This window comes from Pollicipes pollicipes, unplaced genomic scaffold, assembly GCF_011947565.3.
Source record: "Pollicipes pollicipes isolate AB1234 unplaced genomic scaffold, Ppol_2.1 Scaffold_1144;HRSCAF=1327_pilon_pilon_pilon, whole genome shotgun sequence".
In the NCBI taxonomy this organism is placed as follows: domain Eukaryota; kingdom Metazoa; phylum Arthropoda; class Thecostraca; order Pollicipedomorpha; family Pollicipedidae; genus Pollicipes; species Pollicipes pollicipes.
Window position 1 is genome coordinate 1,305 of NW_023595881.1, and position 18,294 is coordinate 19,598.

Sequence of the window (18,294 nt, forward strand, 5' to 3'; positions counted from 1 at the left end):
ATTAATCTGGCAAGTGGTCGACAAAGCTGTATGAAAAGAAAACCCTGGTAGGGCTCAGGCTGCAAACGGAGCCTGGTCTTTAACCCGATACGAACTAATGATATAAACGGAGTCCGGAATTAAACCTGATAAGAGCTAATGATACAAACGCAGCCTGGTTTTCAACCTGATAAGAAGTATCTTTCCTTTAAGCAGACAGCACCATCGCTCTGGTCTGCCACCAGGCTTTATCTGTGGCCATATCCGAAACAACGGCTTAAAATATCGCAAAAATGACATTAACAGCTAGGCTTATCAAGGATAAATTTGGCCAATCCCCGGACCCGCATGGCGACATCACTCCAGCGGAATCACGGCACCGCCGAGCTGGCATTGAAGGTGCACACCGGTCTGGCTTGTCTGCGGGCAGCGAAGTCGGGTAAATCCAGGGCGCGGCCTGTCTGCAAAGAGCACCGGTGTGCACGCTAACTGTGCACAGAGCACCGGTGTCTAGGCTCACTGTGCTGCGCACGACCCCACAAGCCACGGCCGAAACATCCGGGGGACATCGTCAGACGACACATCAGCTGCGGGAGAAGCTGGAGCGGCGCGGTGCGGCGTGCCGAGATGTGTGGCCGCGTGGCGTGATGCGGCGGCGGACTGAGTGTCTGAGTTTCATGTCTGAGTGTCAGATGAGGCTGGGTTTCCCGAGTTTCAGTGTCCTTGAGTGTCCCCAAGGAGCATAATGTTATGATATTTACGAGATAGGATTGAAGTGCCATGAAATGAGAGTGGCCCGGAGACTGTCCATGTCCTGTAGCGGAAAACGCCTTTATGCAGGCGGTCCTCAGATGCAAGCGAAAGCTCCCTTGCGGCCAAGAAAGTACGGAAAAGGCGACACGCATGCGCGCACGTGAGCAGCCAACCAACGGTGGCGCTCCACATGTGGGGCCAGATCTCTGCTGTCCTGGAGGACAGCCCGCCGAGACCTCGTCGGCTGCGGCAGCCGCCGGACAGAAGCCGGCGGCGGTGCTGACGTAACGCCGTGGGAAGCGGGACGGCTGGGTCGGAAGCCGCCAGACAATGTTGCCGAACGATGCTGTGCCTCCACTGGCTTACATTCGAAATAACGCTGGAGTATTGGATACTTTATTACTGCAAGTAATTTGGTTGAAAGCGAGTGCGCAGCACGCGCGCTGATACATGACGGATAGCTGCATGCTGGCAGCGCAGTTGTGAAAGTACGGCAGATGCTATAACTCACCTTACAAGTACAGCGTGCCCAGCTTCTTCTGGTTGTTATACTTGTTGTTGAGCATGACGGTCGAGTTGCGCCTCTTGTAGACTCCGGGCTCCAGCCGCAGCTTGCGGTCCTGGTCGGTGATGAGGCTCGGCTTGACGTACATCTCCATCGCCGGAGTCAGCTTGGGGGGTTCCCAGACCAGGTTCGTCATGGACTTGGGCCGACCTAGCTTCTTCGACTTCTTCTCGGGCAGCTTCGCCTTGATGCGGCCGAGTCCCCCGAGGTCGCCGGACGTCTTTGCCGCCCGAGTTGCTCGAGTTTAGCGTGTCGAAGTCCATGGCCAGGTTTTCAAACTACTTGTAGCGGATGTTTGAAGAGCGGCGACGGCCCCGCCGACTTGGCCGACCCCGCCATCGGATAGTAACAACACCCCCGGCTGCTCTTCAGCGGCGATGCACTCTTGTGCCGAAAAAAAACGCGGCTTCGCTTGGCATTGCCGCTCTTCGCGAACAGCTTCATCGACTGCTTGCCCTCGTCTTTGGCCATGGTCTTCTTGGGCGCCTTGGTAGGCTCGCGGGCGCGCTTCTCAGCCACGCGCCGGTCGGTCCGCGGCTGGCCTCGTTCGAGGCTCGCCACGAACACGCCGGGGTGCACGCTGACCGGTCGCTCCGACGCCTGCGACACCTTGCGCGACGGGATGGTCTCGATGGGCGGCGGCTCGGGCGGCTGGTCGGAGTGGCGGCGGCGGCGGCGCCGGCGCCACCTGCCGCCGCTCCGGCGAGCCCCGGCTGATCGCCTGCCGCAGGCCGCGCGGCAGAGGCGCGAAGCCGCGCACGTAGTCATAGATCTGGTCGATCTCGTCGTACTCGTCGACCGTCTCGCCGCTGTGACGACGCGTCACGCGCGACACCGGCGACGAGACGGAGCGCCGGAAGCCGCGCGGTCGCGGCGCGCGCGCCACCTTCTTGCCGTCAAGGCGCGGCTCGGCCGGCAGCGGCACGTTCGAAAGGCGTGGATGCGGTCGGCCGCCTCGGCCCACGCCTGCGTGGCGCGCCTCGCACAGGCCGGTCGAACTCCTTGAGCCGCGCCAGCGCGTCGCCGTTGCTCGCCACGTGTACCTTGAGCGGCGCCGTGGGCGGCACGGCCAGCAGCGTGCCGCCCTTCTGCAGCGGCGACGCCACCAGCAGCTCGTCCTCGTAGGTGGCGTGCAGGCGAATCTCGGCGGCAAAGCCGCTGCCGAGCTTGGCACCGTCCGGTGGCCGACCACTGATCATGCGTACGTTGAGCGGCAGCCGCTTGTTGAGCAGGTTGGCGACACTGTGCACGCCGCTGATGTTTTCTTCCTTGGCGACGGCGCTGAACTTGACCTTCTGCTCGTACGGTAGGTACACGTTCTCGCCGCTGCTGTCGAAGCAGCGCAGGAAGCGCGAAGGCCCTCGCCCCCGAGTCCGCACCACCTCGCCCACCAGCACGAGCGTCCTCGCCGCTCTGAATCATGCGCGTGCGCTCCTGTGATCGTGTCCACCACTGTCCGACTTGGAGACGTACGCCTGCAGCTGTCGCGCGCGATGCACGAGTCGGGGAAGCGGCGCGACAGCTCGGCCACCGCTCTCGATGCCAGCGCACCGAGCGGCCCTCCTCGCTCAGGATCTCGAAGAAGCCGTCGAAGGTGTCCGGGATGAGCAGCTCTGGCCGACTGCACCAGGCGCCGGCTGTCCTTGAACTTGACGCTCTGCGCCAGCCATCCGCCGCCCCGCCGCCCCGCGGAGGTGCAGCAGCAGCGTGCTGTGGGCTCCCGAGCTCGCGATGCAACCGCGCCGGCGCTCAGGTACTGCCCCTATCGCCACCTGACCAGCAGCGGCGGCTCCTTGGTCTTGAGCAGGTCGAAACAGCGACACGACCTCCTCAGGACCAGGAGGGCCTGGCCGAGCACGGTGCTTGGAGTCCGAGGTCTGGCGGCTCGCTTGATGCGCCGGCTCAGGGCGCCGGACGAACGCCTCGGCCGGAGCGGTCTGCGGGCACAGCAGGCACGCGTCAGAAAGGGCAGCAGACGGCTGGGTGCAGCACAAAGGACGGCTGATTACGAGTATAGCTTCAACGCCGTGCAAACATCGAACGTTGGCCTGGTGACAGTGCAAGAAAAGAGACAAGATAAAATTCACGTTTCTCCAATTTCCGCCGAGGTTCCCCTGCTGCCAGACGGCACGTAACAAATGACAACACACGGCAAGCGATACAGGTGGGTTGTCGAAATACGCAGCAGTTGACAGCACACAGTGGGAGACACGCACATGTGCCGAAAACGCATATGACCGTACAATACACAGCTGCCGATAACACACGACGGGTGATAACACACAGCAGGTGAGCTTGTTTATCAGTTCGCATCTCATAACAGCTGGGACGACGACACAGCGGCGTTCGGCTCGAACTCTGTCGCGTCCCCAGTGCGCGACTCGAAAGGTGTCACAAAGTAGCGCCCGGTTCAAACCCTGTCGTGTGCCCGGGCGCCCGGTTGTTTGTCATTGTTGGTGTTTTAGGGCGCGTCGGCTGCTATTGTCATTTTGCGGCCGATAGCGATGTTTTTGCTTAACTAGTGAGCTGTGAAAATGGCTTGGAAGTCGATGTCCTCTAAGAACATGAATAGTTGTTTAAACTCAAAAGATGAGCCGTTTGCAAGCACATCGCTAACCGTCAGGGACAAAGTCCGCTGGCTAACGAGATGTCGACATTCTTCACGAGACGCACGCACGACAACCTCACGGACAGTGAGAACAACTCGAGCGCACACGATGGCCTCACGGACAGTGAGAACGACTCAAACGGTGCCGCACAGTGGTGCTCGGGTCGATCTCTGTCGCGGACGCAGCCGGCAGCCGCAGCACATCTGTGTCAGGCACTAACACATTCAGAACGGCTGGCTAATGGTCAGAGGTCAGGCTGTAACCGTTGCCAAACGGGCCGCGCGCGCCGGCTGGGCGGCATGTCTCGGACGTGCCGCCGACAGGGCAATAGCGGGCTGCCCCGGTCACGCAGCCGGCACTCTCTCATCACGCACACGGCACACTCGGACGCCGACGCCGGACTGACGATTAGACCAACAGTTTAGGCATTTAATTGCTTATTGAAAACGCGTTAATTGGCTAAAAATAAGCAGGCCTTGCACGCTCAGTTTTGGCGCGTACCTCAAAGTGTTAATTGCTTTCCGAGCACGTGATCGGAGCTGTAAACATGCGGTCACGCAGGTGTCACATGACGCCATCCTCTTTCTCGAACTCTCATTCGTAGCGTTTCCGCCCCTCCCGCTGCGCGTTTTCAAATGTAGTAGATGATCGACACACTAAACGCCGGCGAACCGCTGCGGCCGATTTGTAGGCCACGGAGCGCTGTGTGACGGCTGGTGCGGGCCTCGGCGGGTGTGCCGAGAGACGCCACAGCACCAGGCGCTCGGTCGCTTTATAGGTCACTCTAGTGCACGGCTGTCACGCTCCATCGAACCTGCGGCGTCGTCGCTGGCGTGCAACGGCGCGCCAGCGGCCGTGGGCACACGCCGCGCGCCGCTACGGAAGCACGCACGCGGGCGCGCCGGCGAGCAAGCATGGCCGGCCCAGCGCCGCCGAGGAAGAGGCGGCGCCGCTGAGCTGGCGCGACGCTCTGGCGCCGGACGGACGCGGGGCGAGGACGTGCGGCCGTGGCCGGAGGATCTGCGGGTGTTGACCGGGCCAGAGGAGCATCCGGGTCAGGCGAGGGCCGCTGCCGACTGCTGCGCCGGAGCTGCGCGGGCTTTCTCTGTTGACTTAGCCGCTCGCGCAAGGCCCGGACAGGGACGCTAACGGGACTTGCTGGGAGCTGAGAAACAAAGGACGAGACAAGGGAGGAAATGAGAGAAATAAAGAAAAGACGGATCTTTGGAGTTTATGAGAGAGAGAGAGAATGGGAGAGAGGGAGAGGAGGGAGGGAGTGAGGGAGGAGGAGAGGGAGGGGAGGGAGGGAGGGAGGAGAGGGAGGGAAGGGGAGGGAGGGGTGTAGGCGGGGGAGGTGGGGGGGGGGGAGGGGAGTGAAGAGGCGGCAGAGAGCAGATCGCGAGCTCGCGAGCATGATCTCTCGGAGAGAGAGCTCGCTCCTCCGCGCTCGTAGCTCGCGCTCCGCGAGGAGAGAGAGAGAGACGAGAGGAGAGGAGAGATGAGAGAGAGAGAGAGATGAGCACACGATGGGTTCAGCCAGGCAGTGGACAGAGACTTTACACTAAAATGACGTCAGGAGCCAGAGCATTTCCCTGACCTGTGAGATACGGATCAGCCTCAATTCAAGCGAAGGCCTGGTCACAGCGCGGGTCGTGTACCACCACTGGAGCTTGGGAACAGTTGGCAGTGTCCAGCTGGGCATTGGCCTGGAGCACGTCTGGCCTGGATATCCCCGCTTGTTTTATTGTCTTAAGATGTCGGTGCTGGCTCGCGGCGTGCGAATGTCTGCATGGCTAATCGCGTGTCGATGTCCAGTCCCATTCGCCACAACCTTCATTCGTTTCGAGTTACGACTGGGGTCCGTGTCATGCTGTGGTATCACGGGCCATTTCGCAGCATGGCCGAACAATCTGTAATTGAAGCCCGGTCACTGGCCACGCCCAGCTGGGTAGATTGCGGCCACAGCTCAGAAGTTGGGACTGATTGGCCACTCAAGGCAATATATATCGACAATCTTGAACAGGGCGCTTGGCATGCATGCCAACAGGCGCACCTGACGTTGGGCCAAGTATAACGTCAACAGTAGTGGAGAGGCCATCCTAGTGCGGGGTACGTATGCCGCTTACCCGGTGCGGTTTCCAGCCGCCTGATGCGACAGGGAACGAGCAAAGGTGACCGTGGAAGTGCGACTTCTACAAGTTTGGTCGTAAACAGGATTTCATTGTGAGACGGCCCGACCTTGGGTGGTCCTCTAGGAAGCGGCAGCTACAGGCTTGCGCGATATCTTTCTTGTCTTTGCTCAGCGCTTTCGGATGTCACGCTTTAGCCAGCTGACCAAAACGTCAGCTGGTTAAAGGCCACCGTCGTCTACATCGCATCGCATGGTAACATTGCAGCGCCGTCGCGTCCGTGACTAGTGGACAAAGTGAACACATGCGACATTCAGGTGCTTCCATTTGAATTTTGTCCGTGCGCGGGCACCACATTTGCCAAAATAAGGGCACCGGTCATGCGCCATCCCTTGGGTGGGCTTCTGATTGGGTCTTCTGATCACGTGCTGGTGCTTGTCGTCAGCCATAACGTGGCGTTTGGAGCGCATGGACGTGGCCTGGAGGTTTGGCGGTCATCACAAGGCAGCGCGTCAACCAGTAGTCGCCAGCGCGCGCGGATGCTCCGATTGTGGCACGGAGCAGCCTCGCAAAAAGCTCAGGTCAGAAACGGGACCAGCGAAACTCGTCCAAAAAACGCCGGTAAAAGTGCGTCATACCAGAAAGAAAGCAAGCTAACCACAGCGCATGTGGTGCACGGCGGTTACAAAACGTAACGCGCAGCCGGCTGTTGCATGGTGCGCGTTTGGGCCGCTTCCCAACCGGCCGAATCACGCATGGGAGTGTTACAAACATCGGTTTGTGAATCGGCGAGGATCGACACCCAGCGTTGCGGCCGTGGGATTCACTGCGTGCCGTGTGGGAGCTGCGCCTCGGCTCGGCTGGACCTTTCACCAGGAGCGTGAGATGCCGCGCCGCCAGTCGCCGCTGATCACTGATGCATGGAGCGAATCCGCACGTGAACAGCCCCGGGCCATGAACTCTCGCCGCTGGCTCTGCGCTAGCTCGTCTGCGCACGCAACGAGGAGTCTGCGGCATCAAGCCTTTCCCACGCTGCGTTCGGCCACCGAGAGACATTACGAAGCTCACACCAGCTCGCCGGCTTTGCGGCGTCGCGTCGGAACGTAACGTAACGGCGCCGGCCTCGGGTGCGTTTCGCTGGCAGCGACGGTGACGTAACAGCACTGACCGCCCGATTGTTCCGTCCGACGACGCGCGCTCTTCCACGCACTCCGTGGCGCAACGGCGCCGCCGCAGCAATTCCACAAACAGGGAGAAAGGCGCGGCCGGCTACGGCGCAAGCCTAATCGGCTGAGACCCGATTGAAGTGACGGCCGCGACAGTTGGGCGACAGTTGGCACCGCTTAATATGCCGCGCGTCAGCACGCCGCGCGCGTCTCTCAGCGACGTCGGACCGCTTCCGGCGCCGCAACCACCGCGACGGTCGCCGCCAATGCGCCGGCTTTGTCTCCAGCGCGACGGAACTGTCTCGTCAAGGTGCCGGCGATTGGCCGCGCCGGGGCGCCGCGACTGAATCGAAGTTGCCCAACATCGTTCCCCGCTGTGGCCTCGCGCCGTCGCGCTCCGCCTCTGACGCGCGCTCCCGTTCCCCGTGACCGACCAAACCGCACACGAAGGCCCGGCTGGCTGGACGATTGTGCACGGCACGTCGTGCGCGCGACGCTAAAAAAACGGCGCCGTTTTTAGGCGACTCGGTCGGGGCGGAGAAATGACCGCCGCCGTGCTCGGTTAAGTGCGGCCAGTTAGGCGCCAACGCGACACGGCCAGTTAGGCGGCGGCGCGCGCCGACCCGGCGACGGTTCGGTGACCTCAGGTCATCCAGATCGGCCGCAAAGCTGCCCGATTCAATCGCTTAAAGTTGACGACGACTTCCCGGTCCAGTGACCCGTCGGGGTCGGCGTCGGGGTCGGCGCCGAGGTGGACGCCGCGGTGGCCTGCCATCCACCGGACGTCGGTGGTGCCGGGCGGCGTGCGACGCCCGCGGGCGGTCGCAGTGGCAGTGGCCGGTGGCGCGACGTTCGGGCCGTCCCCACTCGTCACTTTCGGTGCCGGCCGACCGGCAAAAAGAGACGGCACCACGGGAGCGTGACGCGCGCGCCACAGCGTCGCGGAAGGATGCCATTGTTCTGGACTAATTTGGAAACGCTGGGGCAGACTTTACGAGCGGCGCGGATAATAATCGGCATTATCTGTGAATAGACGGGCCGCGTCGCGCCGCGACCGCCGCAAAGGCTCCGGTGAGAGGCGGCGATTTGTTAGAGCGGCGTGCAGGGCGGCCTGAAACGACCGCGGGACGGCGCTGGCCTTGGCCGGTGATTAAAAGCGGCCACGCGGACGTCGCCGCTGTCCGAGCTCATTGGCAGCGCTGTCAGATCGGTACGCGCCTCTCTGTTTTGCTCGCCGGATCACAGCGTAAACATCTTTTGTTTGGGCAATTAGGCATCACCGGTTCGAGAGCGGAAGCGCGCAGGAACTGCAGAGCGCTGTTTTTAGGCGTTGGACTGAAGCCGTGTTGTTGTTCGGTTCGCGGCGAGGTGTCGTTCTGTGAGGCTATCACACAGCAGCGGAGCGTTGCCTTCACGCTTTTGCGTTTTGTTCAGGTTTAGGTTGGTGATTCAGAAAGACAGGTCATGCAGATGAGCATATGAGTGGTCCTAGAAGATTTTTCACGTACATTCACGCACCCGAGCACGCCTAAGCTGCTCTGCGTAAGGTGAGGTGGTTTGCAATCATTTCAAGCATCACCACAAGTACAATGGTGGTGAATGGTTTGATAACGTGCGTGCATAGCTCTAAAGATAGTCGACAATGTGACGCACGCATGTGCAGCATATCAGCGAAAAGGAAATTTGACCTGGTACGTTGCGTTGTGGCTGCCTCAGAAGGAGGAAAAGAAGAGACGTAGTCTGCATCCTCCGTTCCTGTAGGTGCTCACACTAAGCGCAGTGGCAGAGATGCCCTGGATCATGACTTCAACCTGACTTTCCAACAAATATTGGTCGGGTCAGGCTGCAAACCCCTCCGCGCAAGTCTGACCTAGCATGCTTGCAGTATGAGGTGATGCATACTAACCAATGTTCAGTACTATAACGTTACGAGCTGCCCCCCCCCCCCCTAGTCTGCTCCCGTCTGTACAGACACCCCATTCTTTGGGTTCCCTCTTTCTTCTATCAGGCATTCGGTCACCTTCCACACGCCAACAACTGAGAACGCCATACGCCACGCCAACGCCAAACAGCCCATACAGTGGGCGGAAGTAGATAGTGGCAAGAAATCATCCTAAACATTAGCTGACGCCAACGAATTTGACCATTTGTGACTTGATTTCGGCAGTAAATTTTATCATATGTGACTGGATTTTGGTTAAGTGGAATCCGATACCACGCCAAAAGGTAGTGAACATAACCTAGCTTCTGTTGTGTTTGCTGTCGTGTCATGGCGAGTTTCCTCGGCTAAGCGATAAAACAAACTACTTCAAAAATTGTTCGGAGACAGCCACAGATTGTTTAAGATTTCGGGACAAGTTCCTCAGAGATACTAGTCAACTAAGGATCATTCATTTTGGTATGCACATAACTACACTTTTACTGCACCGTTGTTTGGAGCAACAAACTTGTTACATGTTTGAAGGATTCCAGTGATCAATAGCTGGAGATTCCAGCTGAATCGTTCAATCAACGTATTGTTCTGCAGAAGCTCTCGAGCTCAAAACTACCAGCTAGGACCTTGGTATGACACTTGATGGGTAAGTTGACCTCGCCTTTGATGTAGTCATTAGCGTGGAGCCTTGTTCGAGCAAATCCTTCAGCAAAAACATCGTGTTCGTATACTTAACGGTAACTGATTGAAACCTAGGCGGTATGGCAAGAATGACCACTGAATTACAAGCATTGGTTCGAGGTCGCGGGACTACAACAGTGAATCGCGGTCAAGTTGTCTGGACAGCATTTCTCTTCGACCTAATGACCAATCAACTATGGAGGCTAGGGTTTGAGCGACGTACACGGCATCGGTTCCCGAACGGGGCGACGGCCAGCTTCCGTCAATGATTTGACGGTGACGGCGCAAACAACCAACAAATTGATGAAAAGACGTGCATACATACATGCAGCCCAACGCAAGATGTCACTTCACAACACGAATGGGATGCTCCACGTCTCAGCTAACCCACTTTAGTAGTGCAGCCATCTCTATCGCGGCGTACCAAGGGCCTCAACAAAAGTCGAAGTGATAAATCACCGGCAATACGCCTTCAACCGCTCGGCTGCGGATCATGACTTTTCCACAGAAGTGACCACCGGCTTACCACATACCGCATTCTTTTCTGTGTGCAACCCGTCAGAATTATCGGGTGCCCAGATCATTCCAGGTGAGGTGTTTCGGCAGTAATAGAATGCCAGTGATTTCACCATCTAGTGAAACAAGGGGTCGAATTGTTGGACTTCTGTGTCAGCGTGGGAACGTTCAGCACCCGTGACGTGATACCCCCCCCCCCCCCCCACCTGTGTCCCTTGTCTGGTGACGTGATACCCCCCTCCCCCCCCCCCCTGTGTCCCTTGTCTGGTGCGTGGCCCTTTGCGATGCGTCTACAGCCAGCGAGAGGTGCCTCGCTGAGAGTCTCACAAACCGGTCGTAACATCCACCGCGCCAAATCCCGCGGTCAGCCTCCCTTTGCAATACCGTAGCCTTCGTTCGTTGGTAATGCCGCGATTCAACGGTACAAAGACGTTGCTCGCCTCCGCGCCACCCTCCCCCCGCCCCTCCCTACCCCTGGCTGATTTCCCTTCCCCTCCCACAGCACGCTGCAAAGTCCAGCGCCGGCACCCAGCGTGTACGCTCGCAGCGATGTCAATGCCCTGCGCGCGTCCGCTGCCGAGGTCGCCGGCAACCACTCCACCACCCCTCCCCTCAACGCATCACCACGCATAAGCTCTCGTAAACCCGCGCTTATGCGCCGGCTGCGCGGCAGCGACCAGCAAAGGCACTCGTAAATAGTCGCGTTGCGCAAAACACGCGCCCGGCCAGCTCGCGCGGCGAGAGGCCGCGTGCTTCTTGGTGAAGGGTACGCTGCGCACGACTGCGGCGCAGGATGTGAAGACTGCAACACAGTGAGTCCTCAGTTCGATGCACAGGTCAGGGGAAGAGGTGTTGAAGGGTTATGGGTGTCTGGTGGGCTTTGTTGGGTGGGTAACAAACACGTCTGACTGCACTGCCGGTACAAGCCGGATTATGGATAATCAAGTGCAGTCTGCTAGAATGGCAGCACGCTCTTCGCACCGAGGCGCCCGCAGCGCCCAGGCGGAATGACTGACAAAGAAAGCTGCTTCTCGTGAAAACTCAATAACTAACACAAAAACTGTTCGACGTGAACTGTCCATGGTTGTTTAAATCACCCAGCAGTGTCCCTGCAGCGGATCTCTTCACAAGCCACGCATCACACACCGGCTACCGTTGACTGCACCAGGCGTGCCTCCGCCACCCGGACCTTCACTGCGGCGGTGACCGGTGCCGGGTGGCGGTGTCCGTCAGTGACCGGCGCCGGGCGGCAGTGACCGCCTCGGCGGCCGTGCCCCCGGCCGCCCGATGACTCAGCGCGGCCCGGGCGGCCCACCCCGCCAGTGGTCACCGTTCGCCCAGGCGGAGGGCGGCGGCGCCCGGCGGGGCGGGCCGGCGCGCCGTCCGCTCGCTGCCGCATCAATGCCCTAGCACGGCGCGCTGACTTTTCTCGAGTCACCCTCGCGCATAGGCGCTCGGGAACTAATTGGGTGTCAGCAAAAGCACAGCGCGTCGATTACATCTTAGCTTATACTGTGCTGTTAGTTTTGTTTTAGCTCAAAAGACAAACGTAACAGGCAAAAACGCAACCAGTTGTATATATATATATATATATATATATATATATATATATATATATATATATCTATCTATCTATCTATCTATCTATCTATCTATCTATCTATCTATCTATCTATCTATCTATCTATCTATCTATCTATCTATCTATCTATCTATCTATCTATATATATATCTATCTATATATATATATATATATATATATATATATATATATATATTGGTGTGCTACGTTTATTTCTAGAGCCGGTGAGTTTGTTCCATGGACGCTGTGAGTACAGTCTAGCACGACTACCGCGATCGGCCCGGCCGGACCCTTTCTACATGGCCTTAGTTGTTAATCAACATTAAGTATGATCAGCACGTTGTCCCATAAAGGCGGCAAACCAAGTCAACAAGCCCATTGTCCCAAGTGCGGTCAGCTAATGGGTGTACCGTTCGCATGAGGTCCGCCTCTGCGGATGAACTGCCGGACCGTGTTGGGAAACTCGCCGCTGGCTTTAAGACTTCGGACGATAAAATGGCATATCAGGGCGAAGCCAATCCAATTCCTCCCTATAATTCATAAGCTCTCAGTCAGGACGTGGCTATTTTTGGTGGTCAACGAGTGAAGTTCCAGGTCCAATTCTCTCAAGAAATTGTGCTCTGATGGTGGCCACACCCAGCATGGAACCCTACACAGCACGGGCGTTAAAGGTGCGACCAGCAAACGCCCCCGGGATGGGCCACACTGCACGCATCGGGCACCTGCCGCGTCCTAATGTTTCAGCTCCATCATTCATTTCCGCAAATGCCCTACGCGCCTGTCGGTGTCGGATCCAACGCCATCTGTCTGATCAGGCATCGTTCGCATCATATCCGTCTTAACGCGCCGCCGGAAAAGGCGTCACTCGAGTGGCACGTGGTGACGCGACAGCAGCAAGAGCGGTGCACTGGCGGCAGAAGCGGCGCGCCACCTTGCACGCCGCGCCTCCGGAGCGCCGCGGGCGGTGGCGAGCGCCACCCCGAGCTGCGGCGGCGGCTGCAGCGGCCTCCCAGCGCTGACCAGCCCGGAAAACCCCGGCCAACCGAGGCTCGTGACTCGGGCCGTGACTCGAGTCGTGACTCGGCGCGGCGGGTCAGCGCAGCGCGCGGCCAGCGCTGGAAAGGCGCCCGCGTGGGAGAGCGAGCGATTGGCATCGTGTCGGAACGGTATCATGCCTCATGCTCCGGACTGAGAACACGCAATCGAGCGCCTGCCCGCGATGAACGAGGTGGCGTAGTCGACGTGGTTCAAATGCCGTCCCAGCAGTCTTAACGAAAAATATGTCTGACGTTATCTCCTCCGATGGCACAACGTTTCCAAGGTCATTCTTTTCTCAAGTATAGCCGATTATTTCGATGAACATGGTATGTTTATAGTTCGATTGTCATTGTGACTCAACAGTGGAACGGGCCAAGCGCCGCCAATACACAGCCCCAGGTGTCCGCAGCCCTGACCGTGGCCCTGTGGTTGCCACACGGCCGTTCCCGCGGGCGTCCCATGGACCGGCCGCGCGCTATTTCGGTCGCCGCGGTCCGAACTCGGTCAGGGCGGCCGAGATAGCCGGCGGGCGGCCAGATGGCCATATGGCAGCCGGGTAGGTGACGCACCGGCTCGTCCGAGCGGCGCCCGTGCCTCGGCGTCGAGTGACACAGATCGAGCCGCGCTGGCGACGCGCGGCGGCGGGCCTCCCCGCGTCGGCTCCGCGGGGGCAGGCTTCCCGACCCACCTGACCCACTCACGAAGCGGTCCAGACCTCATCCTGGCCGGCCACCCGCCAGCTTTGATCCCGGACGAACTGATCGGAACAGTCACGACAGCAGGCTTACTTTTCTAAATGAAGATAACTGCTGCGAGCGAATTTAGTATGTTGATTTCACTCATGACATGTATGAAGATAACTGGAACAGGTTTATTCAACCCACGAACCAAGAACGCAAGCAGCCTCCGACCTTACATGAGAGGAATGACTTGGACATTTGCCTCATGTGCAAAACCATCCCAGTTAAAAACACCTTTGAAATAATGCAGGAAGGTCCTAGCTAATCACGACCGGAAAGCTCGTCCACAGCCCGCAACATAGCCGCGGCCCAGGACACGGCTCCGTTTACGGGTGAGTGACGATCTCAGGCAGCAACATGGCCGAAATCTCCCGAATCTGCCGGCCAGGTCGCGCACGGATGCTGGTCGTTCACACTCCACCTGCCTCGCGCACGTACCTGACGCTGCGTCCTTCCGCATGGCGGCCTCCCCACAAAGGCGGTGTTCAGCACGCGTGCCCCGACGCACGTCTCTGGGGACGCCACGACGCGAACTGGCCCTGTTCCGACCCGCCCCCGATCTCTCCGCCCGCGCCGGAAGCCGTCCTTAGTCACGGGGGCACCGCCGCTCCGGCCGGACCCGCCGGCGGCGCCGTTACCCACTGACGTCACCGGTACCCCCGTGACGTCACCCGTGCCCCGAGCGTCACGGCGTGACGGGGGCGCGACGAGCGAAGGTCGCCACCTCCGGACCTCCCCCCGCCGCGCCATCAGCGAGGGCGACTGATGAGCGCTAGCGGGGAGACATGCGCAATTACCGATCGGCGTCCGTCCGACGGCCGAAGACCGACAAAGCCGGGCCCGAACAGAAAGAATGGCGGAGGGCTCTGTGTCGCGCTCAAGGTCGCCCGGTGGCCGGCCGCACGAGCACTGGCTGGTACGGGAAGCGCCACCGAGGGGTGCTCAGCAGCGGAACGGGAGGAGGCGCTGCTTGGTCATGACTGCCGCCAAAGAGAGGGGCGTGGACCTGGCCCGGGGTGTGAGCCAGGGACGGCACAGCACAGGCACGGACGTGGCCCGGCGGCGGTGGCCGCCGAGCCGCACGAGATTTATGGTGAGGGAAATGAACGTTGTATGGAAATGGATGAGTTCATGAGTTCGTTTCGGGACCCGGTTCGCATTGCCATTAACTTCTGGCGAGAACCGCCGGTGCATACTCCACGAACGGGGCCCGTCAGCTCTCGCCTTTCCCAGCTACATGCGGAGCGTCAATACGTCGCGGGGAGCTCGGCGTGCCCATCATCACAGAGTCCAACCGCGGGACTGTTCGTGGGGTCATGTCGGGACGAGACAATGGCAGGTGGCGTGGCACGAGGGGTTGTTTGTCGAGGACTGCGGACCGTCCGATCGCACCGCGACTGTCAAGGGACGGGCAGATGCACGCGTCGCTAATGAGAAGAGATTGGCCGAACGTTGGCTGACGATGCTAGCGTTATCGTCCGTCAGCTGTTGTCACTGGACGTCACTGGACGTCACGGTATGTCAGCAAAAGTCATGGGACATTATCGGACTATCACCGACTATCATCGATTGTCAGTGGATGTAAACGGACGTCATAAGCATCAGCAGACGCCAGGCATCAGCAGACGCCATGGCGTCACAAACGCCAGCGGTGTCATCCCAAGGCCGGAAGTCGCACGCATTGCGAGGTGGTTCAGCCCACACAGATGTCGCCAACCAGAGCTGAGGTTAGGTACTGATCGCCAGCACGCGCGGGACAACCACCCGAGGTCCATGTGTCCGGGTCATCTATATCTGTACAACCACCGGAGGTCAACGACAACAACAACAATAAAAGACAGGAGAACAGCCGCAGGCCAGTCACCTACGAGCAGCCTCCATGGGTCAGGGGCCACAAAGGCTGGCCAATACGGGTCAGCCAAACCACAGCAGGCTAGCCGTATTCGGTCGAGGATGTCGGGCTAACAATCTTTGAAGATCTTCCGTAGCTGCAGGGCAACTAGCCGAGGAAGATAAAAAACCGTGGCACTAATCATAAGCCCACAGGCCAGCTAACATACCTGCTTAAAACCACATGCCGGATACCAGCCTCTGTTGCATCAAGAGTCAGCAACAACACGTGCACGACCGCAGCAGAGATTGGGATGGCGCGTCAGCAAAACCCCAGCATGCAGGTCTGGCATCCGTGGCGGCGGCACTGACGTGACGCCGCCAGCGGACGCGGCGGCAGCCAGCGGCGGCAACGGGACGCCAGCGGCGGGCCGCGATCGGCGTCACGGCGACGGAGAGGGCTCTCAGAGACCGCCACAAGGGACGGAGAGGGCTCTCAGAGACCACCACAAGGCGACGGAGAGGAGCTCTCAGAGACCACCACCAAGGGCGACGGAGAGGGCTCTCAGAGACCGCCACAAGGGCGACGGAGAGGAGCTCTCAGAGACCGCCACAAGGCGACGGAGTGAAGAGGAGAGGGCTCTCAGAGACCACCACAAGGCGACGGAGAGGCTCTCAGAGACCGCACCGGGCCGAGCGGAGAGGGCTCTCAGAGACCCCACAAGGGACGGAAGAGGGCTCTCAGAGACCCCCACAAGGGACGGAGAGGGCTCTCAGAGACCGCCACAAGGCGACGGAGAGGGCTCTCAGAGACCCCACAAGGGACGGAGAGGGCTCTCAGAGACCGCCACAGGGACGGAGAGGGCTCTCAGAGACCGCCACAGGCGACCGAGAGAGGCTCTCAGAGACCGCCACCGGGCGACGGAGAGGGCTCTCAGAGACCGCCACAAGGCGACGGAGAGGGCTCTCAGAGACCCCCACAAGGGACGGAGAGGGCTCTCAGAGACCCCCACAAGGGACGGAGAGGGCTCTCAGAGACCCCACAAGGGACGGAGAGGGCTCTCAGAGACCCCACAAGGGACGGAGAGGCTCTCAGAGGCTCCCACAAGACGACGGAGAGGACTCTCAGAGACCACCGCAAGGCGACGAGGAGGGCTCGCAGACAACGCCACAGCTAGCTTCCAAAACACCCTCCTCCAGCCAGATACGGCCCTCTCCGCCATGCCCTGGGGCGCGCGGCGGGACAGGACGGGGACGCGTCAGCGCACACAGCAGGAATCACCCGGGTTACACGTCCAGCTGTTCGCTGTCAGATTACTCGTCGGCTTCTCCGAACACTGACTGGTGCGGGACCAGAACTTCCATGACTGACCACCCAGACCAGCCACCGGAACCGCCTGGCTACGTTCCAAGCCTTGCTCGCACCCTGCACTCCGCGCACGCCTCATTAGCCGGCGGCCCTCTTTGGCGCCGTAGAAAGCCGACCCGGACACGGCAGGCGGCCTCGTTAACCGTGCATAAGACCCGAGGTGGACGTCGTACCTGATTAACCGGTGCGCTCGCGGCGGAGAGTTCTGTGGCCTGTCGTTGTTAGAACGCGTAGAGCACTTTAACTGCGAGCGAGGCTTGGTTTCGGGCGCTTTGTATGCAAATCGCTCCTCCGTACATCGACCTGTAAACGTCACTACGAAAGCCCCCATTCATTAAAAGCCAGTCCTTTCAAGTCGGGGGACAGGGCATTCCCCAATATTGACCATTGTGTGCTTGGTGGAGTCGCATTCCGCGCGGCCAGAAAAAGGGCGTCCAAACCCATGAATCACCCGGCGCAAACGAAATAAATGTCACAGTGGTTCCGCGGACGCCGGATCCGACCGAAGCTCCGTCCTATTTATGACACCTGAACTCACACAAAAAATGGCCTCCCGCTTTGTGTGCGTCTCCCCCTTGTAATCCGCTCTCAGAGGCCGGGGTACGGCGACGCCTGCCGAGCTGGACCCCGACGGGATTTGCGGCGGGGCAGGAGTTCAGACGTCGACTCACCGCCGCTGCGTTGCAACCGTCTCTTTGGAGCACGTCCCGCGCTACATCTCGTCTGAGCGAAACGTTCGCACGTCAGCCCCGGAGGCCGACACCGATACGTGCCGGCCATCTGGGTTAGTGATGAAACTCAAGGATAGCAACACGGCCCGCAGGCGCCGGCCAATTTCAGGGCTCAGTGACGTCACGGTTCGCTGGAGTCGGTCGACGGCCGGTGGCGATCGGTCAGAGGCCGACGACAAACGAAACAAAGAAATGCGACAGGAATACAGGCACTGTTTGCGCTGAGATGACGGTTGAGGTCCGCATGAAAATTTCTTGGCAGCACTGATCGGTCGCCTTTTGCCAGTCGGTCTCAGGTCTGCGAATTAGGGCGACACCCTGGAATGTTCGGATATGTCGGAGGTCGGGCAGTTGTCACTAACCGCCGGGTACAGGCACGCGAGTCGCTGTCAGCCCGTGAACAATCGCCGAAACGCCGTCAGCTGTTTTATGACGTCACACTTGAAGAACGTGGAATGTGTGATGACGGAAAACAGGCGCCTTCAAGGCTAGCTAGTACACAAAGCGAGACGCAGTTTTTGTGAAGATCTCAACAAAGATGAGAGGTGATGCAGGGCGCTCACACGCGCCAATTGAAGCATACGCCTGGTTGTTATAAACACATTTGACGGCTTTACACCTTCACTGGTAACACGAACTGATTAACGCACCAAAAAAGGAGGCACGATGAGAC

The 18,294-nt window shown here is 59.4% G+C and overlaps 1 pseudogene; it reads right to left on the reverse strand.

Moving 5' to 3' along the window:
* Positions 1-1,207: 1,207 nt before the first annotated feature.
* Positions 1,208-14,151, reverse strand: LOC119090496 (uncharacterized; annotated as a pseudogene).
* Between the last annotated feature and the right edge of the window lie 4,143 nt (positions 14,152-18,294).